Source organism: Eptesicus fuscus, chromosome 4, assembly GCF_027574615.1.
Source record: "Eptesicus fuscus isolate TK198812 chromosome 4, DD_ASM_mEF_20220401, whole genome shotgun sequence".
In the NCBI taxonomy this organism is placed as follows: domain Eukaryota; kingdom Metazoa; phylum Chordata; class Mammalia; order Chiroptera; family Vespertilionidae; genus Eptesicus; species Eptesicus fuscus.
Genome location: NC_072476.1, coordinates 47072591 through 47098642, shown reverse-complemented (window position 1 = coordinate 47098642; position 26052 = coordinate 47072591). Strand labels below are relative to the sequence as shown.

Genomic DNA, 26052 nt, shown 5'->3' with positions numbered 1-26052 from the left:
GAGAGAGAGAGAGAGAGAGAGAGAGACTTTAAATAAATAAATAAATCAACCAATGATTTTTTTTTCATAATCATTCTGAATTGATAACAATTCAAGTGTTCTTTAAACAGTGAGTAGGTAGCAAACTGTGGTACTGTACGCTGCAATAAAAAGAAATGAACTACAAATACATGCAACAACATGGGGAATCTCTAATACACAGTGCTAAGGGAAAGAACTTAGACTCAAAATTCTGCATACGGTATTAGTCCTTTGATGTGACATTTTCGGGAAAAATAAAAGAAGAATAGGACACTAATCAGTGGTTGCAGTGGCTCAAGACCAGGAGAGAGGCTGATCACAAACAGGCTTGAGTGAATTTTGAGGGATGCTGAAAATGTTCTGGATGGTGGTAGTTACATGACTATATGCATTTGTCAAATTCAAAGAACTGTACTCTAAAATGGCAAATTTTACCTCATAAATTATACCTCAATTGTTTAAAATGTTAATGACAGGACACAAAAACCTAAAATATACTCTGACCCAGAGTCAGCATGGTCATTGCTGATAAGTAGTCCTGGCTCCTTAGCTATATTTCGTGGGGTCACCAGCTAATCCCAGGCATGTTTGTGATTCCAGAAATCCTGAAGGGTTGTGCAATGGTTTATCTCCTTTCTTATAAACAGCTGGTGGGTGATGAGGAAAAAGGCAGGACAAGGTACAAGGCAAGACAGGGAGAATTTTCTCTACCTGTCCTTTCTCTTCTATTCTTCCTTGCTTTTCTGCTTTTTCCTTTGAGCTCTTATTTTTCTTTTACTTCTTTTCCCTATTTATTTATCAGTTTATGCCTAGCTGAAAGGAAATCTGCGGGGCAAAAGAAAGTATTTGCTCTGATCAGTAATGGTTTAGTAAATGATTAGCAACCATCTCTCTGCAACACACACACATAATTGCCAAAACTTGGCAGCAACCAAGATGCACTTCAAGAGGTGTTTCTCTCTCATCTATGTTTCTAACTCTCTATCCCTCTCCCTTCCTCTCTGAAAAAAATACTAGTTTGTTTTAAATCTTACTGATATAAAGAGTATGTCACATAGTTTATAAATAATGATAAAACATGCAATATTCTTTTAGGTGAATTCCATGTAGCCAGTTGATTCCCACAGAATGTTTCATTGATTTTTGCTGAACTCTTGTATATGAGGCCAACTATCATTGTAAGTAACAAACAAGTATAGTTTTGACAAGAATCTTGGCTGATATTTTCATTGATGTTAATGATCAAGATGAAAGTGAAACAAGAAATAAATGTGATGGTACTTTTCACTCATTCATCGAAAATATGAGTGACTTGGATAAATCTTCTACTCGTTTTTGAATACTGGAGAAGTATTTCCTTGATATTTGTATTATTCACAATGTCACAACTATAGATAGGACATTTTAAAATTTAATCTACAGTATTAACAGTTTCTCCACCACTGAACAATCAACAAAACCATCAATGAAGCGCAGATTTGGAGCATTTGTTCATTTCTGTGGTATAAATACTCCTCCTGTCCAATTTCAAACTACCTAAGTGAAGTCACTGAACACAGAGTTAGGAAGGGATGTCCCCAGGACACCATCATACAGTATATCCCCCATACAGACACAATAGATAGAAACAACATCAGGAACAAAGGTAATAGCAACATGTTGAATTGATTAAAACACGATAGTTTTGAGTATTTATTACCTTTGTTTTGAAAATAATTTATATAATTATTAGTGTATATCATTTAATTTTTAATAATGACCATGTTTAATAACCAGCTCACAAAACTTCTGAAATGTAACAGTCTGTTCTCTAGTGCATCTTTGAGCTGGCTTGTAGCCCATTATGGATCCCGGTACAAATCTGTGGACCCCTCCCCCACTGCAGATTCTGGGGCAGCAGTGGAAGCATGGGGGGACAGTGGGTGTAAACATATGTTGTTTCCCCGAGCCCCATTACTCTTGACATGCTGCCAGGGCTGCTTTAGCCTTATGGGACATTTCCCTGAACTATTCAGCCTGGTTTTTAATGCTGAATTATCAATGTCATTAGACTAAGCTCTATGTATTAGGAAATGGATGTGGATTTCAGTGGAATAAATGGTTTGGTTTTCTTCATTAAATTTCACTCATTAAAATATTCTGTTAGGTATTTTTTAAATGAGGATGTATTGTTGATGAAGAAAACATTGTTATTCTGAAACTCCTTTTTATTTTTTTAAAGCCAAATCTGGAAAGCTATTCATCAAAATGTTAATAATGCTCTTGGACAGTGAAATATTTTTCCCCTTCTTTTTCTTGTGATTTTCTGTAGCTTCCAAATCATGCAATAAGTATACAACTATGGTAATAGGAAAAAATCGAGACAAACCTTTGGTTACTTGATATTTAAAATTGCACTGGTGCTGTCCTTTAAAGACCAGAAGAATAAATAGCATTTCGGTAAAAGAATGCCCAAGGAAACAGACATTAATTACTATGTTCGGTTTCATTTAAAAGCCAGATGTCCAGGAATTGGATATGGCCAATTATCAATTTCTACCCAGATGGAGTGTTTTCTTTTTTTCTGTCATTAGATGGAAAAGCACAGCATCTCTGGCTGCTTGCTTTATTACATTCAGCCACGTTGGTTGGAAAGCTTTCAGGAATAGGTGGAGCTTAGGAGAAGGGCAGTTTATTCTACCATAAATGAAAGGTTGAAGCTGGTACAAGAGAGAGAAGAAGAAGAATTAAGACATGTGACTGGTAAAGAAAGCTTTCCAAACTTGCTCTTTGACCAATTCCAGCAGGGTTAGACATGGAATTCATACCTTCTCATGTCTGCCTTCTGTGTCAGTCTATTGCCATAGAACAAATTACTCTGAGATTTAGCAGCTTCAATCAAGAAATAGCTATTATTTCAGAGTTTCTGCACATCAGGGAGGTGAGCTTAGTTTAGCTGGCTGCCAGTGGCTGTGTGTGGCTCAAGGTCTCCCATGCATACCTGGAATAAATCCTACTTGTTTGTGTGTATTTGTAAATATGTTGTTGGATTTGATTTACTAGTATTTTGCTGATGATATTTGCATCTAAGCTTATGAAAGATATTGGTCTTTAGTTTTCTTTTTTATATGATATTTGTCCAGTTTTGGTAGCAGAGTAATACTACCTTCTAAAATGAGTAGAGAAGTATTCCCTCTTCTGTTCTCTGGAAGAGATTGTATAAAATTGGTGCTAATTCTTCTGAAAATATTTGATAGAATTCTCCAGTGAAACCATCTGGAGATTTATTTTTTCAGAGAATTTTAAGGACAAGTTCAATTTCTCTAATGGTTATAGGACTATTCTATTTCATCTTGTTTAAGCTAGTGTAATTGGTCCATTTCTCCTAAGTTGTTGAATTTATGAGTGTAAAGGTACCTCTGGTAATCCCTTATTATTCTTTTAAAGGCTGTGGGAACTGTAATACTATACTGTTTCGTTACTGACATTGGTGATTTGTATCTTCTCTCTATTTTGCCAGTCTTGCTAGAAGTCTATTAAAGTTTTTCTTTCATTGTTTTTTTAAATTTATCTTTATTGTTGAAAGTATTATAGATGTCCCCCTTTTTTTCCCCATTCACCCCCTCCACCCCTCACCCATCTCCTCCCAGGCTTTCACCATATTATTGTCTGTGTCTATGGGTTATGCATATATGCTTATAAGTTCTCTGGTCTTTCATTGTTGTTTTTTTAAAATTGTTTTCTTTTCCCATTTTATTGATTTCTACTTTTATTATTTCCTTCTTTTTGCTTGCTTTGGGTTTATTTTGCTCTTTTTTTTTTTTCTAGTTTCTGGTGCTGAGAACTTAGATTACTGCTTTTCAGCCTGCTCCCCACCTCCACCCCCCAGCCCCAGCACTGCTCCAGTTGCACCTGCACCAAGCTCACTCTGAGCTCTGAGCTCCTGCTAAGGCAGTGCCTCCTTCTCCTCCCAGCAGCCAACATGATCATCTATGGGGACCTCGTTAGCCATGATGACATGTTCTCTGATATCTTCAAGATCCAGGAGATTGCAGACAGGCTGTGCCTGGAGGTAGAGAGGAAGATGGTCAGTAGGACAAAGAGTAACATCGATGACTGACTTATTGGTGAAAATGCCTCAGCTGAAGGCCTGGAGGGCAAAGGCACCAAAAGCACAGTAATCACTGGTGTTGACATTGTCATGAACTATCATTTGCAGGAAACCAGCTTGACAAAAGAAGCCTATAAAGAAGTGCATCAAAGATTATGTGAAATCAATCAAAGGGAAGCTTGAAGAACAGAGACCAGAGTTCCTTATTGATGAAAACATGAATACAGATGGCATGGTTGCTGTGCTGGACTACCCATGAGGATGGTGTAATCCTCTTTAAGGATGGTTTAGAAATGGAAAAATGTTAACAAATTTGGCAATTTGGATCTATCACCTGTCATCATAACTGGCTGCTGTTTTTCATCCAAATGGGACTGATGTTATCTTGAGCTCTTCATTCATTTTTACCTTGATTTATTTGTAGGAGAGTCATTGTTTTTAAGAAAAATCATGTCATGTAGGTTGTCTAAAAATAAAATGCATTTAAACTAAAAAAAAAAAAGATTAGATTACTAATTGGAGAACTTTTGTAATGTAATCTTTCCCTCTTTTCTAATGTAATTGGTTAATGCATAAATGTCCCTCTTGGCACTACTTTAGCTGCAACCCACAAATTTTGATTGGTTGTATTTGCATTTTCATTTGCTTCTGTGTATTTTTTTAAAATTTCCTTTGAAACATCTTCTTGACCAGGTAGTTTTTAAAAGTGTGTTGATTGACAGGTATTTATAGAGATTTTCCTGCTGCTTTTCTCTCATTGATTTCTAATTTAATTCCATAATGATCAGAGAACATATTCTTTATGATTTCAATTCTTTTAAATTAATTAACACTTGTTTTCTAGCCCAGCTTGTGGTTATTTATAGGTGCTTGTGGGGAAAAAAGTACATTCTGCTGCTATGGATGTAGTATTCTATATATGTCAATTAGATCCTGTTGGCTGATTGTGTTGTTCAGGTCTTTATCTTTGCTCATTTCCTGACTATTAGTTCTAGCAGTTGCTGAGAAGGGGATGTTGAAGTTCTCAATTATAATTTTAGAGATCCATATTTTATGAAAGATCAATTTTGGAGTCTCCGTTTAAGAGAAAAAATATAAAATTTGAATACACATTTAGTTTAAAAGTGAATATTTAAAATGAAAAAATCACAACAAATTACACATTTTAAAATGCTAATTCACAAACATCACAACATCCAAAACATAATATAATGTATTTATTATCTTAATGCCTGACATACCTCTATAATAGTTTTCCCCTACATATTTTTGTCCAGATGTTATTTAATTATCTTTTCATATGACAGTAATTTTGTTTTATCATATTTGTATTGACTGAATAGAAAGATAACTTACGCTTTCTTCAGCGTGGTTGATCACAAATTTTTTATTACTGATAGTTTTCTTTTAACCTTGACAACTTGTCATTAGTAATAACTTGTAATTTTTATCTTATTTTTTTTATTTAATAAATCTTTATTGTTCAGATTATTACAATTGTTTCTCCTTCCCCCCCCCCATATCTCCCCTCCACCCAGTTCCCACCCTCCCTTCTGCCCTTACCTCCCCCGCGCTGTCCTTATCCATAGGTGTATGATTTTGTCCAGTCTCTTCCCATACCCCACACATAGACACCCCTTTCCCCCTGAGAATTATCAATCCACTCTAATTCTATGCCCCTGATTCTATTATGTTCACCAGTTTATTCTGTTCTTCAGATTTTTAATTCACTTGACTTTTAGATTCACTTGTTGATAGGTATGTATTTGTTGTTCATAATTTTTATCTTTACTTTTTTCTTCTTTTTCCTCTTTTTAAATAATACCTTTCAGCATTTCATATAATACTGGTTTGGTGGTGATGAATTCCTTTAGCTTTTTCTTATCTGTGAAGCTCTTTATCTGCCCTTCAATTCTGAATGATAACTTTGCTGGGTAGAGTAGTCTTGGTTGTAGGTTCTTGCTATTCATCACTTTGAATATTTCTTGCCACTCCCATCAGGCCTGCATAGTTTCTGTTGAGAAATCAGCTGATAATCGTATGGGTGCTCCCTTGTAAGTAACTAACTGTTTTTCTCTTGCTGCTTGTAAGATTCTCTCTTTGTCTTTTGCCCTTGGCATTTTAATTATGATGTGTCTTGGTGTGGTCCTCTTTGGATTCCTTTTGTTTGGGGTTCTGTGCGCTTCCTGGACTTGTAAGTCTATTTCTTTCACCAGGTGGGTGAAGTTTTCGGTCTTTATTTCTTCAAATAGGTTTTCAGCGTCTTGCTCTCTCTCTTCTTCTGGCACCCCCATAATTCTGATGTTGGTACGCTTGAAGTTGTCCCAGAGGCTTCTTACACTATCTTCAACTTTCTGAATTCTCTTCTCTTCTTGCTTCTCTGGAGGAGTGTCCTTTGCCTCTTTGTATTTCAAATCTTTGACTTGATTCTTGCGTTCCTCTAGTCTGCTGTTGGGTCTCTGTATAATATTTTTTACTTCAGTCAGTGTATGTTTAATTTCTAGTTGGTCCTTTTTCATATCCTTGAGGGTCTCACTAAATTTATTGGCCTTTTCTAGAAAATTCTTGAAAAACCTTATAACCGTGGTTTTGAACTCTATGTCCATTCGTTTGTTCTCCTCCATTTCTTTAGTTTGTGATCTGTTTCCTTGCCTCCTCATTTTCGCTGCTTCCCTGAGTTGATAGGGTAGCTTTGTGTACTAGGTGTCTTATTGGTTCAACGGATCAGCCTCCCAGTTACTTGAGGTGGACACTCTTGGTGCACCCCTTTGTGGACTGTGTATACAGCCTTGTTGTAGTTAAGTCTTGATTGTTGTTGGTGTCACTGGGAGGAATTGACCTCCAGGCCAATTGGCTGTGAGGACCCGCTGTGTCTATAACAGAAGAATTGCTGTGCTGGAGACACGTTTATGGGGCAGGACTTGTTCCAGTAGGGCTTTGGTGCTCACTGAGTCTGCCTCTTAAATGTGTCCCTATGAGAGTGGTTGAAATCTGGTGTTGTCTCACACCAACCTCTAGATACACTAGTTTCTGTATCTCCAATGGGGTGCAGGTCAGCTACTGTCTGAGGCCACCCAGCAGGAGCTACAGCAAGAACTACAGTTTTCTCCTTTTTGCTTGGGCTTTGGCGGTTTTGGAGCAGTCTGACTGGAGTTGCAGTTTATTTGGTTAAGCTTCCACAGAACAGGCCATTTATATGCAAAAGCCGCTGTGTGGAGCCTGGGCGGGTTTGTAGAATGTGCGGGGCGGGGTCTCAGGGCGGAGCGGGGTCTCAGGGCGTCACTAGGCTAAGGCGTGGCAAACGGCGATGGCTGCCGTCAGCCGTCTCCAAGTCCCCGCGTCCCACGCTCCAGCTCAGTAAACAATGATTGCTGGGCGCACCTCTGCAAGAAAGTCACTCTCACTTTCCGACCCGATGGCCGAGAGTCCAGCTTCTTCCCATAGGCGTCTGGGTCCCCTGCATGTCCCCAGAAAGTGGATTTCAGAGTGATGGGGAGCTTATCTCCCTTCGGGTTGAAAAAAAGCTGTGCGCCCAGTTGCCCACCACCAGCCCAATTCGCGTGCCTCTGTACCTCAGCTTTTCCGCATTTGTCCTCCTTTCTTTTTCCTTCTTAGTTGTAAACCTGCCACTCAGCCAGCTTTTCGTGGTTCTGTCTTTTAGTTGTATTTTTGTTTTGTCTTTTAGTTGTATTTTTGAAATTGTTGTGCGCGGCGGCAGTTTAGTTGTTTAACTTTGCTGCCATCTTGGTTCCTCTCCATAACTTGTAATTTTTAAAGATTGTGATAATATTTGGGGAATCTTCTATTGGGTTTAATTTATTTACGAACTGTAAAATTTGGAAGAATTTTTTACAGACTAGCTTCCAACTCTGTCCATATTTCTGATACTAGTAGCTTAGAATATGTCCATATTGCAATACAGTCTCTGGCCCTGTACCTTTGTATTATAGTGCTAGGCTATAGGAGTGAGTATTCCTGAAAGCTATTCCAGATTAGCAATAGATACTGCCCACAGAAGTGACTGTGAATCATATAAATATCCTCCCAGCAAGTGCAAACTAATTGTACCTAGAACTCAACTTCCCTTTATCTGGATTCCCAGAATGACCACAGCCCCTGTAATACTACCTGACACCAGGAGAACTGTGACAGTGTGGAAGTCAGAGTAGAAAGAAACAACACCCTTAACCATTTGTGGCTGAAATAGATGACACTTGCAGTTTTTACAAAAGCACACAAACATGTGAACATGTTGCTAAGGAACTTTTAGGAGCTTGGAAAGAGCCCATGCAAGTGAGGGCCCTTGGAGCTTAACCTTCAATAGTTTCATGGACAATCAAGCCCTTCTGCTGACATTTAATGGGATACAGAGAGAAGGGAGGTAAATGCTTGTCCCTAATTCACCATCTTGAAGCAGAAATTTCTTACATGACTTAAAAAACAAACAAACATTTATTATGAAAATTTCCAAGCATATACAAAGGTAACAAGAACAGTGTAATGAATATTGATGGTACTCATCATCCAGCTTCTAAAATTATCAAACTTCGTTGATCTTGTTTGTTTGGATACTGCCAGTTCAAGACATTGTGAAGGACAGATACAAAGATGAATGAGACATGGTCTCTGGCCTCATGTCTGTACCTGGTGAAGAAGATGAGGCAGGAGCCTAACAAACCATGTCATACTACCCACAAGAGAACTCTGGACAATGGAAGGAGAGATCACCTCTAGCTAGGAATGACCATTAAAAGCTTCAAGGAAGAAATGGGCTACTTAGAAAACAAGTACCTATTTTAACTTGTCCAAGCTGAGGCAGAATTGAGGTATATGAAATCTCTCTCTCTCTCTCTCTCTCTCTCTCTCTCTTTCTCTCTCTCTCTCTTTACTTTAGAATATTCCTCTTGGCTTTTGGGAAATAGTTCAGCTTCCTAGCTTTTTATCTACATCTCTAACTTGATACTCAGATTCATTTAGATTTAATTAACATTTATTGAGTGCTTGCTAAGTGGTATTCATTTTCACATACACTATTTCATTTAATCGTCACAACAAGCCTGAGAGATAGATACCATCATCCCCATTTCTGAAGATGAGAAGAGAGATCCAGAGACACAACTTGCCTAAGCCTGCACAGATAGAGAGCATAACTAAAATCCAGGACTTCTAACTCAATTAAACATAATTAAAATCCAGCACTTTTAACACAATTCCAATGTTTTTAAAGTTGTATCTACATCTGTGTGGTATTTCCCCAGTTCAGAAACCTTCAGTGGCTCACCGTCAATACACAACAAAATTAATAATAAAAGTCCTTACTTCACCATTTTTCTTTCTCCAAAATCCAGTCTTGGTCTTCTTTCAACTTTATCTTCCATTCGCAAGATTGCATCTGACCCCTCTTCCTGTGTTTGGGAAATTGCCCTCTTCATGTCATGTAGCAGAACCCTATCACATCATGGAAATCAAAAGACCATACACTCATTTTCATGGCTTCCTTATCAGTTAGGCCTGTGCTGTCAAATTTGATACCACTGGCCCCATACATCTAGTGCCACATGTTGAAATTATAGTATTTGGGATATATTGATTGAAATAACATATATTAAACATTAACTTCACTTTTTTTCTTTAATTTTCTTAATGTGGCTACAAGAACATTTAGGATCCTATATGTGTCTTGCATTATATTTCTGTTGGACAGCATTGAGCTAGAGTGTTAACATGTGACTGGATAGTTCAATTATTTGCCCCCAGGCTTGGGACCAAATGTTAGGGTGGTGAAGTCATAGTGAACCTCCTCCTTCCTACTGAGATAGTGACAGTGACAGTAACTGTACCTAGTTTCCAGGGGCAGCAGCGGCATCATCCAGTACCTAGATCAAGTGGTATTGGTGGTCCCAGTTTCGGTATCTGTATCCAGCAGTGGCTGTAGTGGTGGCTTCTTGGGACCAGGTCTGGGCATAATGTTGAGTGTTTCCACTGGAGATCCTGCAGGTACCCAATATCCTCCTAATCCTCCCAATATCCTCGACCCACAGGTTGAGAACCGCTGCTGTAGAGCCTAAGACCATCGGAAAAACACAGATATTTACATTACGATCCATTAACAGTAGCAAAATTACAGTTGTGAAGTAGCAACGAAAATAATTTTATCATTGGGGGTCACCACAACACAAGGAACTGTATTAAAGGGTCGCGGCATTAGGAAGGTTGAGAACCACTGTCCTAATAGATTCCTTTTTTGCTAAGGTTCTTCATGAAGTCTCCCTCATGCACCCCAGTCCACAGTGATCCTTCCTGCTTTTGACATCAATAGTGAATCAAATCCAGACCGCACACTTGGCACTTGGCCTGTGCTAGTTATCTTATTATAGGAAAGTGCCTTTCTTCACAGCCAGACTGTGAAATTCTCCGTAGCAGGAACCCTGTCCTTGGCAAAGTTGTTTCTCAGTAGCTGTCAGGCTGTCTTGGTCACAGCACCTCCGGAGGAATACTTGTAGTTTTCTTTTCTTTCTTTTTACTTGTAGTTTTCACTGCAGATCTGCTGTAGGCAGAGCAGCTATCATTGTCCCTGTTCACACAGATGAGGGAACTTGGTCAGTGGGGTCGAGTGACTGGTCTGAGGTCTTATAGCTGGTTTGCTGCCAAATTGGGCAGTAGCCTTGACCTCGTCACAGCCCACTCCCATCTCTTTCTTTTGTTTCAGGCCCTGCCACGTACGGAAGATGGTGTGTTCATTTCTAGGACTGCTGTATGTAACGAAGTGTCACACACTGGATGACTTAAAACAATAAACATTTATTGTATCATAGTTCTGGAGTCTATAAGTCTGAAATCAAGGTATTGGCAGGGGCCACGATCCCTCGGAAACCTATGGGGAAATCCTTGCTTGCCTCTTCCTAAATTGTGGATGGTCCCTGATATATAAGATAGAAGCCCCATCCTTTCTAGTATTTCTCCCCAGCTATTCTGAGGCAGCTATCCTGTTTAGAGGGAAATGATGGTGCATAATTCTGATGAGTAAATGGGATGTGATTGTTGTGGTAAGCCTGCCACTCTTTGTCAGAGACCTGTCTTTGACGACTAAAGTATTACTTGGGACCTAGATGAGAGAGCTAGTAATACACTAACAAGCTTAACCTAGAGGATACAGCTAGTATTCAGGATAAACATCCATTTCCCTGGTATTTGTTTTCCTTTGATGAAACGTACAGAAGTTATAAGTAAAAAGAAATACACAATTCTTTTTTTGACTTGAGAGAGAGAATGAGAGAGATTTGTTGTTCTACTTATTTATGCATTCATTGGTTGATTCTTGTATGTGCCCTGACCAGGGATGGAACCTAAAACCTTGGTGTATCCGGATGATGCTCTGACCAACTGAGCTACCCAGCCAGAGCTGAAACACACAATTCTTAAAAACATGAAAAGGAAATGATAAAGTGAGCTCTGCTTCAGTCCAAACGAAAAGAATGAAAGCAGTTTTCTTTTGGTGATATCCTACATAAGAATATCAATTTGACTGGGGTTCTTAAATGGCTGTGGCTGAAATCTCTAAATGAAAGTCACCTAATGACACAGCCAAATCACCAAATAAGCCCACCTCCAAATCCAATTTCTCTAGATGGGAAGAGCATGGGCTATATGGTCAGCACTATCTTTTAATGTGTGACCTTGTGCAAGTGACCTAATCTCTCTGAATTATTTTGTGTATAAAAATGAGGATAACTACTGAGCAGAGCTCCGGTGAGGATTAAGTACGTAGCATAGTGCCCAGCACATATAATAGGTGCTCCATTAAATTGAAGTCTTGCCAGAGCCGGTTTGGCTCAGTGGATGGAGCGTCGGTCTGTGGACTGAGGGGTCCCGGGTTCGATTCCGGTCAAGGGCATGTGCATTGGCTGCGGGCGCATCCCTGGTGGGGGGTGTGCAGGAGGCAGCTGGTCGATGTTTCTCTCTCATCGATGTTTCTAGCTCTCTATCCCTCTCTCTTTCTCTCTGTGAAAAATCAATAGAATATATTTTTTTAAAAAAATTGAAGCCTTGCTTCTTCCAGTCCTGCAAACATACAGGATACAATCTCTGCCCACTGCCCCACCATCACCTGCTTTTCTCCATCTCATTCCTACCCCCTTAGAGTCCTATTTATAATCTAGTTGAGGAAACGTATTAGTAGGAAATAACTTGCATTTAATTTTAAAAACCAAGAAGTAAAAAACAAAGTAATATACCCCTGACTACTTAGGTGCTGACAAACTTCCCCATTCGTTAATTCAAAAAACACTTATTGAGTGACCACCCATGTCAGGCATGATGCTGAACATGGGGTATCCACTGATAAACAAAACACCTTCCCTCCATCATGGAGTTCACAGTTTAGTGGAGAGACAATGAAGAAACAATAAATACGTAATTTTAAAATATGCTGAGTGTAATGGAAATGACCAGGTGCAATGATGGAGGCTAATGGGAGAGCAGAAAGGAGACTTCGGTTAGGACAAATGCTGTCTCTGATGGGACATTTAAACAGAAACCTGAAAGATAAGCTAGACACCTAAAGAACAACAGTAAGGGTCTTTGAAATAGTGGAATCAGCATGTGCAAAGCAGTGAGGCAGACAGGAGCTAGGGATGTTTAGAGTCGTTGGGGCAGTGTCAGCAAGTTAGAGGGGCCACTTGGAATAAAATCCGACTCTTAACCATGGCCTACCTTATATGGCCATGCCTCCCTCTGACCTCATCTCCTCCTACTTTTACTGTCCATGTCACCTATTCTCTTTGTCCCTCTTCCTACTGCCCGCCTCATTCCCACCTCAAGCCTCTGCTTTTGCGGTTTCCGCTGTCTAGAAGGCTCTCACCCAAATTTTCTCATGACTCCTGGCCCCTGTTCTCTTCCCATCCCTTATCACATTACTGTGTTGATTTATTTTAGCCTTTTATTGTCTGTTCTTTCCCACTAGAATGTTAAAGTCTCATGAGCTTATAGTTCTTATTGCTATAAATCTAGAGCCTAAATCAATTATCTAGCATATAACGGAAATTCAAAGAATATTATTTGTTCCAGTTCTTTACCTTGCTAGAGGTAAAGCAAGGCAAAGAAATGGTCCATGTGTGAGACAAACAGGGAGGACTTCCTTGAAAAGGTATGTTTTGAATTAAAACGGGGGGAGAGCTACAAAACTGGAATTGAGGGAATTATTCGTCCATCTCCCTCTTCTTCACTAGAATGGGAGCTCCTGTAGGGCTGGAGCCAAGTTTTATTAACCCTTCTACCATCAGCTCCTAGCAGGGGGCCTGGCACCTACTAGGAGGCACTGGATAGATGTTTGCAGCAAAACTGGCTGTGGGGTGCGCAGAAGGGGCTACTTGGCGGCAGCACGGTTCAGGAAAGGAGCAGGTCTGGGCCACCGTGCACGAGGCCGGAGGGTGAAGCGGGACCGGAGGGCCCAAGCACAGTGGCTAACGCGGCTGCGCGTTACAGCCCTCTCGCCTTAGGGCAGCGGGACGCCGGCGGACTCCGAACACGCAGGCGCACTGCACTCTTCCCGCCCCCAACAAGATGGCGGAGGCCCAGTAGCGAGGGGGCGGAGTGCTGCCGCCGGAAACCCGGCCGCTGCTGGGGGGAGCTGCGGGCGAAGGCCCGGGAGCAGCGGGCCGAGGTTGGCGCGATGCTGTTCCCGGGGAGCGCTGTCGGGTACCGGTGAGGAAGGCGAACAACGAACTGCCTTCCCGGGCCCCCGCTTCCCCCTTATGTACGCCTCCCAGGGCTCGGGTCCGGAGGCCGCTTTGCCCGCTTCGGGACCACTTTCCACTCTCGGGTTCTGGGGCTCCGGCGGCGGCCAAGGCTGCGTCCCGCAGGAGAGGAAGCGCCCGGGCGGCGTCCATGCTCCTGGCCGCGGGGGCGAACGTCGGGCAGGTGAGTGAGGCTGCAGGCACCGGCGTCTCCCGCCCCGGCTCACCTTCGCTCTGCCCCGCCGCTGCTCGGACCCCCGCCGTGGAGCTCGGCCCGACTCTGCGGCTCCGCGGGCTCCGCGACCCTCCCCCTTCCCGCCCCGCGCCCCTCTCGGGCTTCCAGTTGGCCCCTGGCTTGGCGGCTCCTCCATTCCCGCCCCGCGGGAGGGGGTCCTGCTGCCCGGCGCCCTCCGCACCTCGCCAGGCTCCAGGGGAACCTTCTCCCCGACGGGCGGTCTCCTCCGCGTGGGGTGGGTGGGTCGTCCGCCCCTCCTAATGTAGTCGCCTCCCCCCATCTTCCTCCCTTCGACTCTCTTTCCCCTTTAAAAGTTTTTAACTGTCTGGGAAGATTACCCGATAGCCTGGCTTATAGCGTTACAAAGAAAAGGCTTGTGAATCGGGAGGCCAGTGCATTTTGTTCATCCTGATGAGGAAATGAAGTCCCCAGGAGACTGGCATGGTTTGAGAGAGTTTGACTCCTTGGCCCATTGAACTCTTGCAAAATAGAGGGATGGTGCCTGTGATGGCAAATGACTTTATTCGTTCTAAATTCATCTCTTTCCGGCTATAGTAAATCTTTATTTAGCCTCTGAACTTTTGAGGTTGGAGCGTCAACTTTCTAGATCCAGTGAAAGAATTGAGAAGGGCTCATTTTTTTAAAAAAAAAAAATAATAATGCCTTATGAATGTAAGAGAACATGAAATGGCACACGAGAGGATAAGTGGCTTATTCTTTTATTCATTGTTAGCTTAAGTTACTCACTGAAGAGTCCGTATCGTACAAGCCTTTTGTTCTATTTTAGAAAGGAAGAGAATGGAGAAAAGCTTTTTCAACCTCTCAGGTTTCTTGGATTCTCCATTGTGGCTATTACTGAACAACCCTTATAATTCTAGACGTATTCTATAAAACTTAGTCTGTGCCAGTCTCGGTTCTCCCTCCTTTTTTACTGGGGCAAGGGGGAGCCAGAATTAATGGTGCGAGAAACTCCTGAGTAACACGGATTGGTGCCCCAGTTTGTCAGCGCCAACTGCAGAATCGTAGTGGTGGTGGTGGAGCAGGTTGTCGGGGCTGATTGCCCTGAATCTTTTCCTATAGTTGGATAATGTGTTGAGCCTCGAAATTGTAAACGCGGCACTATAATTAAAAATGGTAGCTTGTCCTTTCTGGTGGCAAAGGGAACCCTTTTGGTTAACAGGAAAGGGAGCCATATCAGTTTGTTTAAGCTAGGCTGGGTGCTTTCAGGTTGCTGAAGTACAAACTATCCTTGCCCTTTTGGAATGCTACACTAAAAGTCTTTAACATGTGCGTTATAATTGGCTTGACATATTTGTTTACTTTTCGTTCTGCCTCATGACACATCATATGTTTTCTCCTTTGCTGTAGATTTTATGACCTCTTAATGAATTTCTCAAATTTAGAGGAGCATTTTTTTCAGTTTAAAAGAAAGGAGATATTTTTATGTTTGACTGAACGGGTTAGTTCATTCATTTGTTTGTTGCTAGACTTCACTTTTCCACAAGCAAGCATTGGGTGTTTTTAGAGATGGTTGTCTCTCAATTCCGAAGAGAGAAGTGGACGGCTGAACCCCGATCAACGTCTCGCCGCTGCCTTTGGCAAAATAATTTGAAGCATTGTGTGGAAAGACATTACTAACCCACAAACAGTCAAAATCTCTCACTCTTCCACTCTGTGGAACCTATTTTCTGTCTCTCACCCTCTGGTCATGAACCCCTCTCTGTCTCTCTGTTCATTGAAGAACCCATTCGCCTACTGCTGGTTTCATTTGCGTATATAACCAGGATCCCATGGTGATCAGCTTTTACCAAGTCCTTACAGATGGGGCGGGCGGTTATTTTCTGTAGGTTTACTTTTCCAGTCCCAATCCTGAATAAGCCTCATCACTAGCTATGTTAGTTTGACCCCTGACCTATATAAGGACATTAGTTTTCAGTTTGTGCTCTGCTCTCTGGTGGATCGTTAGTGTTGTGTTCCTTTTTGTCTCATTTCATAAAGGTTTCTAGAGCAAATAACTTGATCTCTTCCTTTACTGAGAGAAATCTCAGCCATCTGAGATACACTCCTTCTACTTGCCTCTCTTCCATTTTAGTCTCATTTCCTTATTCACCCACATCTCTGAGGAAGAAATGCCCTACCTTTTTTTTCAAGAGCAGCCTCTTCTAGATATGTCCATGATCACCCCTCCCCATCTTTCTTTCTCTAGAACTGTCCATTATCATTCCAGTCTCTTCCTCCCTAGCCTACATACATGCTTATAACTTTTCCAGGGCTGCCTAATGCAGTGCTGTGTGCTACACAATTCAAGGAAGCTAGTCTGAATCGTGAGCCTACTGTGCCACTGATTTTTCATTCTTTAAAGATTCATTCTTTCATCCACTAACCTGATACACTAGAAAGATCATTGACTTTTGAGCCATGTAGATCTGGGTTTTGAAGGCTGTTAAAACCACTTAGTGGCTACATGGCTGGGCAAGTTACTACTCAGACTCTATTCTTTATCTATAAAGTAGAATGTTATACTTACCTCACAGGGTTGTAATTAAAGGAGTTTAACACATGTTAAATGTCCATCCAAGTGTTTGGTACATGATGGAGTTCTTAATAAACAAATATGTCAGTCTTTCCTTTGCACTCTGACCTCCTTTACTATTTCAGCACTGATACTGCTGTTGAAAAGTCATTTATGACCTCCTAATCACCAAATCTAATGGCCTTTGCTCAGCCATCCTTGGTTTCCTAGACCATTTCTGAAATATACCCTATAGGAATAAAATGATCTGATATCTTGGTTCTTCTGCATTGTAGTTCCTAATTCTCCTACTTTTGAAAGTTTCTTCCCTTTTTCTGAACTGTTTTGACTTTGCTCTTCCCCTTAAATATACCTCTTCCCTGCCCTACATCAGTTAGGATGCAAACTGGGTTTAAAAACAAAAGAAATGTATTGGCTCATGTAATTGGGAAAAGTACAGATAAAATTGGCTTAAAGAATAGTTTGTTCAGAGGCTTATATCATCAGGGCTGAGATTCCATTTTTTGCTATTCTCTCAGTTTGGTCCACCTGTTTGGACTTCTCTCAGTTTGGTCCACCTGTTTGCTCAGACAGGCTTCCCTCCTAGGAAAATGATGGCTATCAGCAATGTTCCTATTATTGTAGCCTTCTTTATTTACTTCCAAAGGGAGAGAGAAGGCTTCTCTTTCACACTTTTCCCAGAAATTTTAAACTCTATTGAATAAACGAAGGAGATCATGCTTCCATGTCTGTCACAGTATCTTTGTCAGGAGGAATGAAATTATTCTAAATGGCCTAGCCAGTGGTTGAATTCCTTCTAAATGAGGGTGAGGTGGAATGGACAGTATTCTCAAGGGTCTCTATGCTTTTCACTTGGTTCTCTTGGTGATCTTATCCTTTTTTTTTCTTTTTTAATTGATTTTTAGAGAAAGGAAGGGGTAAAGAGGAGAGGGGGGAGGGGGAGAGAGAGAGATGTGAAAGAGAAGCATCGATTGGTATTCTCCCATAAGCACTATGGCCAGGGATCTAACCTGGGCCCTGACCAGGAATTGAATCTGCCACCTTTTTGTGTAGGGGACGATGATGCTCCAACCACCTGAGTCACACCGGCTAGGGCTGTATCATTTTTTTTAATGCTATAAATTATCATTTTTGTGTGGATGATTCTCAATTCTGTAACTCTGCTTCCCACTTTCACTGCTTGGTGTAGATCTCTATCTTACATGTGCCATTGTAAGCGTAAGCCATACCAAACTGAATCAATTTGATTTTCACTCACCTACCCTCACCTAGTGTGCTTACATGTGCATGTGTGTATCTGTGTTCCTCTTCCTCCTAATTTCTCTTTTCTAACCACCTTTTCTCTCAGCCACCCAATCTTGAAACTTTAGTAATCTTGGTTGTTCTCCCACTTTCAATCAGTTGTCAGATCTTAAATACATCTTGTATTAGTTCGGCCCCAGGTTATATAATACCCAACTAACTGATTTAAACAGTATCTCACATTAAAAAAAGTCCAGGGTTGGAGGATTTCATGGTTAGTCAATTGAATTGTACAATGTTATCAAGAATCCAGGTCCTTTCCATCTTTATCGGTAGTGTGCTGACTTTTGTGCGCAGGCTTGTCTTCTCATGCTCTTTCTGCTCCCTGTATCAGGTTTTCACACAGCCATCAAAAGCAGGAGGAGCCCTAACTGGTTTGGCTCAGTGGATAGAGCGTTGGCCTGCGGACTCAAGGGTCCCAGGTTCGATTCCAGTCAAGGGCATGTACCTTGGTTTCAGGCACATCCCCAGTAGGGGGTGTGCAGGAAGCAGCTGATTGATGTTTCCCTCTCATTGATGTTTCTAACTCTCTCTCCCTCTCCCTTCCTCTCTGTAAAAAATCAACAAAATATATTAAAAAAAAAAAAAAGCAGGAGGAAGTTTACCCTCCCATCTCTTGATTAGGCAGGTAAGCTGAAAATGATATATCTTTGGAGATCTAATTATTTTTTAAGTTATATTATTTTAAATACTAAATGTAATTAGAGATTATCTCATCTCTAAAAATTAGCATATCATAAATTTTTATAATTTAAATATTAGGGAATAATTTGCCTGATAAATATCATATTGAGATAAAAATTGAAAATTTTATAAGTACAGTTTGAAGTAATTACTTTCTATATTTAGGATACATTAAGTTTATAATTATTTGCTTCAGTTCTTGTAATATGCCCACTATTAAATAGTCATTAAAGAAAATTCAGGAAATGCAATGAAAAGTACATACACATCCATAAGCTCATCATATAAAGAAAACCAGTATAGTTTTCCACTACTCCCTCCTTCCCACTCTCATTTTCTCTCTTTTTCTGTGCCTTTTTCTTCTCCCTTTTATATGTGTCTACTTTTTTTTAACATTAGGTTATATACATTTCTTAGAATATTTTGTAAATCTTATTTTTATTGACTCTATAGTAATCCCATTGAAGGAATTCTTTTTCTTAACAAATCCTTGTAGTTGGTTATTTAGTTGTTTCCCATTTTTTAAATTATGTATGCAGTGAACATCTTAGCACATTTTTAATTCTTTTTCCTCTTCATTTTGACCTTTAAGACATGTTCATCGACAATGGAGTTACTGGATTATAGGATACAAACTTTTTTTTAATTGATTTCAGAGAGGGAGAGAGAGAGATAGAAACATTTATGAATAGAAACATCAATGATGAGAGAGGATCATCGATCAGCCCCCCACTGGGGATTGAGCCTGCAACCAGGGCATGTGCCCTTGACTGGAATTGAACCTGGGACCCCTCAGTACTCAGGCCATCGCTCTATCCACTGAGCCAAACCGGCCAGGGCAGTATACAAACATTTTTAAAGTTCATAAGGCATGTTGTCAGATTGCACAATGTTTTATAGGCCCAATATATGTTAATTGGTTTGAAATGAATCATAATGGGGCAAAAATTAGGACCTACACAATGGCCGCACTTGAGTGATAGTCTAGGTCAGACTTTTCATCATCTCTAAGGATTACTTAAACATATATTCCAAATAATACATAAAACACATGAAGTCATTACCTGAGTCAAGAAATGGAACACTGACATTCACCATCCCAGAGCTGTTCTCCCTGTCTTTTTTTCTGATCTCAAAGAGAAAGCTTTAACATTTTACTCCAAGTTTGTTTGCTGAGGTTTTTTAAAAATTTTGTTTTGTTTTGTTAAAACCTTTATATTAAAGAAGTTCCCTTCTATACCTAGTTTACTAAGAATTTTGTTTCTTTGTTCTGTTTGTTTGAATTTAATGCTTTTCGGGGGACAGCTTTTCATGATCATATAAATTTTCTCCTTTAGTGTTAATGTATTGAATTACATTTCAGTTTAAATGTTAAACATAACCTGATTCTTGGGATAAACCTAATTTGGTTTTACTGTATTATCCTTTTATATCTTGTTAGGTTCAGCTTGTAAATATTTTGTGATTTTTGCATCAGTGTTCATGAGTGAGATGGCCTATATATTGTCCTTCTCAGGATTTGAAATTAACATTTTGCTAGCTTTATAAAATGAGCTGACCTTATTTTCTATTCTGGAAGAGTTTATGTATGATTGAAATTATTTCTTCCTTAACTGTTTGTTAGAATCTGGCAGAGAAACCTTGTGGGCGGAAGGGTTTTTGTTTGTTTATTTGACTTCTCATTTTTAAGCCTAATTAGGTTTTCTGTCTCAAGATTATCTTGGTAATTTTTTCTCTAAGAGGTTATCTTTTTCATCTAAATTTTTAAATTTATTAGAATAAAGTTGTTTATATTAAATACTCTGTTATCCTTTTAATGGCTACAGGAAAAAAAATTCCATTCTCCTGTCTGATATTGGCTATATGTACATTTTCTTTTCTTTTATCAGTCTCACCAGAGATTAGTAGTCTTTGAAAAGAACCAAATTTTGAATCTTAATGATTCTTTTTATTGTATGCTTTTTTTCTATTGCATTGATTCGTGCTCTTTATTTCTTTTACTTTTGGGGCTTACTGTTTTGTTCCTTTGCTAACTTCTTATAGTTCAATACTGTTCAATATTTTCAACATTTAAATTATTATTTTTTTTAGTTGAATGTATTGGGGACATTAGTTCACATTGCTAAGCATTTCCCTATTAAGCACTGTTTTAGCTAGTTTTAATACTCAAACTTTCATATGACGTGTTTTTATAATTAACTAGAGGCCCGATGCACGAAATTCGTGCAAGGGGCTCAGCCCTTGCAGCCCTGGCTTTGTCCAGAAGGTTGTCCGGCTGTCCAGTCTAATTAGCATATTACACTTTTATAATTATAGATGTTACAAAATATTTTATAATTTTAATTAGTTTCTACTTTGACTTTTGTATTAGTTTGGAAATTTATATTATATCTCTTAATTTCTAAACATGGAGATTTTCCGGTTATTTTTAAATTTGTTTTGATTTTTAATATTACAGTGCAATCAGAGAACACATTCTATTTTTCAAAGGTCTTTGATTTCAAACCTTTAAAATTTGAGATCTGCACTATGTCTCAGTGTATTGCCTTTTTTTCACTCTGCAGTTATTGAGTGCAATATTCTATATTCATTAGATCATGTTTGTTAACCCTGTATTTAAAATATTAAGCATCATTAGTGATCTTTTCTTATATCAATCAGTTACAGAAAAGGGTGTGTTAAATCTCCCATCATGATTGTGGATTTGATAATGGATTTTATTATTTTCCCTTCTTATTTTCTCAACTTTTGCTTTAGATATTTGAGAGTAAAGTAGTTATTAGAAATGTGTAATAGTTACATCTTCTTAGTGACTTACTAGTATGAAGTGTTCCTCTTTTATTCTGACAGTGCTTTTTCTATTAAGGGCTGCTTTGTGTGGGATTGATATGGCAGTACCAGCTTTCTTTTTATTGTTTGCAATGTATATTTTTTTCCATTCTTTTTCATCCAGCCTTTCTGTATTCTTGTGTTTTAGTTGTTCTCCTGTGTGACATGGTTGGATTTAAATCTCCCATCTTATTATGAACTTTATATCTGCCCTAATAATTGTTCCCTTTTCTCTCCTTTCTTGCCATTAGATAAGTTGGCTATTTTATTGTTCAGATTTATCCCCATTATTATTTGGAAATTATGACCTCCTTTTCTCTTTTACTACTTACCCTAGACATTGCAATATGAGTCTTATAAAGTCTAATGTTAATCAATACCTTTATCCTCTTCCCAGATGATTCACTTTAATTTTAATTCTACTTGCTCACAGTCCTTCTTATATAATGTTGTTGTGCATTTTATTTTTATTATTATTTTTAAAATATATTTTTATAGATTTCAGAGAGGAAGGGAGAGGGAGAGAAAGAGAGAGAGAGAAACATCAATGATGAGAGAGAATCATTGATCGTCTGCCTCCTGCCATGCCCCCAACTGAGGATCAAGCCCACAAACCAAGTATATGCTCCTTCTTGACTGGAATCAAACCCGGGACCCTTCAGTCCCGCATGCCGATGCTCTATCCACTTAGCCAAACCAGCTAGGGCTCATTGTGCATTTAATAATTGTTTTATTTTTCTCTCGTTATTGTTACTGTTTTATGCTGTCAATATTTAGTTTAGGTTAATGCAGTGGTGGGCAAACTGCAGCTCGGGAGCCACATGCGGCTTGTGAGCCGTGGTTTGCCGCTCTGTTGACTAATGAGTTTGCCAACCACTGGGTTAATTATGTATTTATCATGTTCTTCTGTTTCTTATTGTTTTCCACTTAGGATCATTTTATTTGATCTTGAGGAATCTGAAACATGCCTTTTAGAACTAAATTACTTTAGTCTGTTTACCTGAAAACATCTTTACCCCACTTTTGAAGGATATTTTTGCTAGGTATAGAATTCTAGGTTAGCAGTTACTTTACTTCAGTACATTTTGTGTTGGTGGTTACTTTATTTCAACACATTCCATTGCTCTTGAGACCTCAGGTCTTTGTGTCTCTTTTTCCTTTTAAAATTATTTATTATTTTTCTTTGGCTTTTAAGATTTTTATATTTGTTTTTCTGTTCTTTTACTATGCTGTGGTTAGGCATTGGATTCTTTGGGCTTCATGAATGTGTGGATGGGTGTCTTTTGTGAGTCTTGGAAATTTCTTAGCCATTATTTTTTTCAAATATTTCTTTTATTCCATGTTCTTCTGATCTTTTGGGACGCCAGTTTAGTATGTTAGACTTTCTTATTCAATTTTTTACCCCATTTTTTGTTCTTTTTCTTCTTTTTTGTCCCTCTAGTTTTCATTCTGGATAGTTTGGTCTGACCTATCTTCAAAGTTCAAAGTGTTTTCACCTAGGTCTACTAATCTGTTGTTAACCCATCCAGTAAATTCTTAGGTTATTTTATCTTTTAGTACTATATTTTTATTTCCTATCAACCATGTCACATTTTATAGTTTTCAGTTCCAAGCACAAATAGTTAAACTAAGCTGTCTTTTATCCCCTTGAATGTAGTGATAATTCCAATATTGTCAAGTCTCTTGGTATGATTCTGTTTTCTGTTGTAGAAGTAATTTAATATATAAGATGAAGTTACTTTTTCTCTAGAGAAGATTTTCATTTACTATTGCCTGGGAATATAAGATCATCTTGATCCAATTTCAAATTTTTTACTTTTTTGGGCCACCTTCTGGTTCTTCTTACTCTGCTTAGGGTGCCTCTCTTTAGAGTCCCAGCCCAATGTCAAGGGTGTTTTTTCTACAATCCTTATCATTGGTAGGTCCTAAATTCCGTCTTTTGTCTCCCAGTCCTGCAAGACAGGCAACAGATCACAAAGTTCAGCTTCGTAAGTGCTGCTTCTTTGTTGGAAAACCCACAAAAGGCAAAATCTAAGCTCACCTTTCTGGGTTTCAAGACTTGGTGGATTTGAGCTGGTAATTTATTCCTTACTACTTGGTAGTTATTTGATGTTTTTAAGAAGATTCTTTTAATATTTTGTCTATCTTTTAAAATTGACTTCAGAATGATAGTTGTTCTGGATTTCCTAGTCTGCTATTTCTACAAGTGGAAGTCCAAATATTTTTTTTTTTTTTACTAACTTGTTCAAGGAGGACTTTAACATTTCTACATTAGTCATTCCTTTGTGTTAAAGCTCTTTTGTAGTACAAATGAGATTCCTGGAAAATGTAAACATTAATCTATGTTTCCTTTTAATACTTACACATGTGTTATCACATAAATTCCTATTACTTTGCAAAGTCCCAAGGGGAGGGGACAGAGTATATTTTATTTGACTGGCATAGACATAAATACTTGTAGTATGTAGGTAGTACATTGGTATAGGAATTGTCAATGAACAAAGAGGATATAATGTGAACATTTTTGAAGTGGAGATATGTGAAGAGGGAGGAGAATGCACTGAGCCAAGGAGGGACTGAAATCAAATTTGTTCTTTAGTATGTTTGAGTGGAAGTGGGTTGATTTCCAATAATTAATGTGACTGCTGTCTATATGCTATGTGAATGTTGTGTTTTTTTAATGTTGTTTGTATATCTCAGGGACAGAATATGGTTTTTTAATCTTTTTACCCACGTGTATTTAAAATATGTGTATAATCCAGAGACAGAGAAGCATTCATCAGACCGTCAAACCTCAGAGGGAAGGTAGGGGAGGGGAGGGGTAAGAGGGAGAGATCAACCAAAGGACTTATATGCATGCATATAAGCCTAACTAATGGACACAGACACCAGGAGGGTGATGGCATGAGTGGAGGGAGGTGGAGGGAGGGCAATGGGGGGATAAGGACATATATGTAATACCTTAATCAATAAAGAGAAAAAAGAAGAAAATACGTGTATAATTTGCATTTGATTTCTGAGATTAATAGGAGGAAAAAGACATAAATAAAGAAATCCTACCCTAGCTCAGTGGTCGGCAAACGCATTAGTCAACAGTGCAGCAAACTGCAGCTCGCGAGCCGCAGTTTGCCGACCACTGCCCTAGCTGGTTTGGCTCAGTGGATAGAGTGTCGGCCTGCGAACTGAAAGGTCCCCAGGTTCAATTCCGGTCAAGGGCACATGCCCGGGTTGTGGGCTTGATCCCCAGTGGAGGACTTGCAGGAGGCAGCCAATCCATGATTCTCTCTCATCATAGATGTTTCTATCTCTCTCTCCCTCTTCCTTTCTCTCTGAAATCAATAAAAATATATTAAATAAAAAAAAGAAATCATACTGGCACACTAAACTGGAGCAGTCTTTACATAAATTGGCATTCTTCTGTGGGTAGGGGGGTGTAGAAAATTTAATATAACATACCCATTATATTTTTGTTTTAAAGACATTTGACTTGAGTTAATCATATCCATCACTTTGTGACTACATTTATGCATCAACAAAATGCAAAAGCAGTTCTCTTTTAAGAAAACCTAGAATTCTTATATATATCTACTTGGCTCTTTTTTCTCTCAACTAAAAGAAAATAGTAAGTTGAAGATTCTTGTTACTTATAGTTTCTTTACTTCCTTGCTTTGTTAGATATAAACAGTTCTTAATTTAGGTTTCCTCACTTCCCTTCAGAAAATTGAAGGATGAAATGAGTTGACAAAGAATTTTAAAACTGGAAGAGACCCTAGATATCGTTAGATCTCTCATGTGCTCACCCTTCCTACCTATTTCCCATTTTAAACATGTGAAAACAGAGGCTAAAAATGAAAATTAAACTGAAAATCCAGCTCTCTCCCTCTTCATAGTTTCCTGAAGTGCTTTTCAGTCATATACCATTAGCTATACTAGGGCAAAGCTAACATGATTTATCAGTAACTATTAATACCTGATAAATGTTAATGTGTCGTGATTATCCATATATTCATTACAAATGCAATTACTTTTATACTTCATAAATTCAATTTGTAAGTCTAGTGTTTGTTTAACTTCTTAAAGTTTGCTATCTATGACTAAATTCAGATTTCAGTTGATATTGACATTCAACCTCAGCATTTGTTCCTGAGTTCCACTCTTATGTATGTTTTCTGAAGATTTTTACTTCAGTAATATCCCCCATAAAACAGTTCTTATGTTAGACTAAGTACTTCAGACAGTGGATGAATGATATTGTTCTCCCGTTAACGTTTAGCATATTTAGTCCACCTGGTGGGTAGCTGGCTCCAGAGTGAGCAGTCCAGAAGACCAAAGTGGAAGCTACAATGTCTTTTTGACCTAGCCTCAGAAGTCACACACTTCTTCAATATCTTAATGGTCACACAGGTCAGCTCTAATCAGCATGGGAAATCATTATACAAATGCTAGAATAGCTAATAGATTTAAAGATCATTGAGATTTTCTTAGAAGGTTGGTTGTGGTACCTCCAAACCATATTCTCCACCCCCCAATTTAAATAAGGATTGGATAAGTATTCTTATATTTGGTGTTTGGGGTGATTTCAAAAGAAGCCCAGGGCTTTCAGAATGCTACACACCTTTTTGTT

The 26052-nt window shown here is 39.1% G+C and overlaps 1 protein-coding gene, 1 long non-coding RNA gene and 1 pseudogene across 2 annotated transcripts in view; 2 read left to right on the top strand and 1 right to left on the bottom strand.

Annotated features, from left to right (window-relative positions):
- Positions 1 to 3895: 3895 nt before the first annotated feature.
- LOC129147056 (translationally-controlled tumor protein-like) lies at positions 3896 to 4513 on the top strand (annotated as a pseudogene).
- Positions 4514 to 9395: 4882 nt separating this feature from the next.
- LOC129148847 (uncharacterized) lies at positions 9396 to 14302 on the bottom strand. Its single transcript, XR_008555833.1, has 3 exons — positions 14262 to 14302; positions 9952 to 10175; positions 9396 to 9559 (listed from the first exon to the last, which is right to left on the bottom strand). It is a non-coding gene; the product is annotated as an uncharacterized LOC129148847 (long non-coding RNA).
- APC (APC regulator of WNT signaling pathway) overlaps positions 13679 to 26052 on the top strand; it is a 121164-nt gene continuing 108790 nt past the window's right edge. The window contains exon 1 of the mRNA XM_028149744.2: positions 13679 to 14029. The gene's annotated coding sequence lies outside the window, so the exon portion shown is untranslated. The remainder of the gene's footprint in view (positions 14030 to 26052) is intronic.